Source organism: Triticum dicoccoides, chromosome 7B (genome assembly GCF_002162155.2).
Source record: "Triticum dicoccoides isolate Atlit2015 ecotype Zavitan chromosome 7B, WEW_v2.0, whole genome shotgun sequence".
In the NCBI taxonomy this organism is placed as follows: Eukaryota; Viridiplantae; Streptophyta; class Magnoliopsida; order Poales; family Poaceae; genus Triticum; species Triticum dicoccoides.
Genome location: NC_041393.1, coordinates 691,087,660 through 691,091,451, shown reverse-complemented (window position 1 = coordinate 691,091,451; position 3,792 = coordinate 691,087,660).

Genomic DNA, 3,792 nt, shown 5'->3' with positions numbered 1-3,792 from the left:
TTGTTGTTTTGATACAAGATTGGATACAAGAGATGAACTAGGGTTTTGAGAGGAGATGGTGCTGGTGAAGATGTTGATGGATATTGATCCCCTCCCGACGAGAGGATCATTGGTGATAACGATGGTGATGATTTCCCCCTCCCGGAGGGAAGTTTCCCAGCAGAACAGCTCTGCCGGAGCTATAGATTGGTTCTGCCAACGTTCCGCCTCATGGCGGCGGAGTTTCGTCCCGTAAGCTTGGCTCTGATTTTTTCTAGGGTAAAAGCCTTCATATAGCAGAAGATGGGCATCGGAGGGCCACCAGGGGACCCAAGAGACAGGGGGGCGTGCCCTGTAGGGGTGGGCACACCCCCCACCCTCCTGCCTGGGTGTGGGCCCCTCCGGTAGTTTCTTGAATCAATAATTCTTATTAATTTCAAAAATGAGTTCCGTGGAGTTTCATGATTTTTGGAGCAGTGTAGAATAGGTTTCCAATGTTTGCTCCTTTTCCAGCCAGAATTCCACCTGCCGGCATTCCCCCTCTTCAGGGTAAACCTTGTAAAATAAGAGAGAATAGCCATAAGTATTGAGATATAATGTGTAATAACAGCCCATAATGCAATAAATATTGATATAAAAGCATGATGCAAAATGGACGTATCAAAACCTACCACCCCGCATCAACGGGAGTTCAGATTTGAACTCAGCTGGTTGATAGATGAGAATTTTTAGGCTACGGCCAAATGGATATGGGAGCATCCAGTCCGAGCTACATACCCTATAGATGTCCTTAACATCAAGTTGAAAAGGCTCAAAAAATACATTAAAGGGTGGGGCTCACATACCTTTGGTCATACTAGAAAAAGGAAAAAGTGCATCAAAGCGGAGTTGGAAGAAATTGAGCAGATGCAAGAGGAGGGACCCCTTGATCCGGATATGTATGAGAGGAAGACATCCCTGGAAACAGAGCTCAATGACATTCTTGTCAATGAGGAGCTGTATGCTACCTCTTGAGCACTGCGTTGGTTTTCCCTTAAAGAGGAAAGGGTGATGCAGCAAAGTAGCGTAAGTATTTCCCTCAGTTTTTGAGAACCAAGGAATCAATCCAGTAGGAGGCTCCTCAAAAGTCCCAGGCACCTACACAAACAAACAAGAACCTCGCAACCAACGCGATAAAGGGGTTGTCAATCCCTTCACGGAAACTTGCAAAAGTGAGATCTGATAGAGATAATAAGATAAGATAAATAGTTTTGGTATTTTTATGATATAGATTGGAAAGTAAAAGATGCAAATAAAAGTAGATGGAAAACTTATATGATAAAATATAGACCCGGGGGCCATAGGTTTCACTAGTGGCTTCTCTCAAGATAGCATAGGTATTACTGTGGGTGAATAAATTACTGTTGATCAATTGATAGAAAAGTGCATAGTTATGAGAATATCTAGGAATTATCATGTATATAGGCATCACGTTCGTAACAAGTAGATCGAAACGATTCTGCATCTACTACTATTACTCCACACATCGATCAACTCTTGCCTGCATCTAGAGTATTATATTCATAAGAACAGAGTAACGCATTAAGTAAAATGACATGATGTAGAGGGATAAACTCATGCAATATGATATAAACCCCATCTTTTTATCCTCGATGGCAAAAATACAATACGTGCCTTGCTGCCCCTGCTTTTACTAGGAAAGGACACTACAAGATTGAATCCAAAGCTAAGCACTTCTCCCATTTCAAGAAAGATCAATCTAGTAGGCCAAACCAAACTGATAATTCAAAGAGACTTGCAAAGATAACGAATCATACATAAAATAATTCAGAGAAGATTCAAATATTTCTCATAGATAAACTTGATCACAAACCCACAATTCATCAGATCTCAACAAACACACCACAAAAAGAGTTACATCGAATAGATCTCCAAGAAGATCGAGGAGAACTTTGTATTGAGAATCAAAGAGAGAGAAGAAGCCATCTACCTAATAACTATGGACCCGAAGGTCTGTGGTAAACTACTCACAACTCATCGGAGAGGCCTTGGAGATGATGTAGAAGCCCTCCATGGTCGATTCCCCCTCCGGAAGAGTGCTGGCGAAGGCTCCAAGATGGGATCTCGCGGATACAGAAGGTTGCGGCGGTGGAATTAGGTTTTCGTGGTGCTCCTGGATGTTCTCGGGGTACGTGGATATATATATAGGAGGAAGGAGTAGGTCGGTGGAGTCACGAGGGCCCCACGAGGGTGGGGGGCCCGCCCACCCCCCTGGGGCACGCCGGGCACCCTCGTGGCCGCCTCGTTCGTTTCTTGACGTCTACTCCAAGTCTCCTGGGTTGCATTTGTTCCAAAAAGATCGCTCCCGAAGGTTTCATCCCGTTTGGACTCTGTTTGATATTCCTTTTCTTCGAAACACGGAAATAGGAAAAAAAAACAACAATTCAGGCTGGGCCTCCGGTTAGTAGGTTAGTCCCAAAACTGATATAAAAGTGTAAAGTAAAGCCCATAACATACAAAACCGGTAATACAATAGCATGGAACAATCAAAAATTATAGATACGTTGGAGACATATCAAGCATCCCCAAGCTTAATTCCTGCTCGTCGTCGAGTAGGTAAATGATAAAAATAGAATTTTTGATGTGGAATGCTACCTAGCATAATTCTCAATGTAATTTTCTTTATTGTGGCACGGATGTTCAGATCTAAATGATTCAAAATAAAGTTCATATTGACATAAAAACTATAATACTTCAAGCATACTAACAAAGCAATCATGTCTTCTCAAAATAGCATGGCTAAAGAAAGTTATCCCTACAAAATCATATAGTCTGGCTATGCTCTATCTTCATCACACAAAGTATTTAATTATGCACAACCCCGATGACAAGCCAAGCAATTGTTTCATACTTTAATATTCTCAAACTTTTTCAACTTTCACGCACTATATGTGGAATAGAATGGTGGTTGTGGAGAAGACAAAAAGGGAGAAGATAGTCTCACATCAACTAGGCGTATCAACGGGCTATGGAGATGCCCATTAATAGATATCACTGTGAGTGAGTAGGGTTGCCATGCAACGGATGCACTAGAGCTATAAATGTATGAAAAGCTCAACAAAAGAAACTAAGTGGGTGTGCATCCAACTTGCTTGCTCACGAAGACCTAGGGCGTTTTGAGGAAGCCCATCATTGGAATATACAAGCCAAGTTCTATAATGAAAAATTCACACTAGTATATGAAAATGACAACATAGGAGACTCTCTATCATGAAGATCATGGTGCTACTTTGAAGCACAAGTGTGGTAAAAAGGATAGTAGCATTGTCCCTTCTCTCTTTTTCTCTCATTTTTTTATTTGGCCTTTCTCTTTTTTTTGGCCTTTCTCTTTTTTTTATAAAGTCCGAAGTCTCATCCCGACTTGTGGGGGAATCATAGTCTCCATCATTCTTTCCTCACTTGGAACAATGCTCTAATAACGAAGATCATCACACTTTTATTTACTTACAACTCAAGATTACAACTCGATACTTAGAACAAAATATGACTCTATATGAATGCCTTCGGCGGTGTACCGGGATATGCAATGAATCAAGAGTGACATGTATGGAAGATTTATGAAGGTGGCTTTGCCACAAATACGATGTCAACTACATGATCATGCATAGAGCAATATGACAATGATGATGTATGTCATTATAAACAGAACGGTGGAAAGTTGCATGGCAATATATCTCGGAATGGCTATGGAAATGCCATAATAGGTAGGTATGGTGGCTGTTTTGAGGAAGGTATATGGTGGGTGTATGGTAC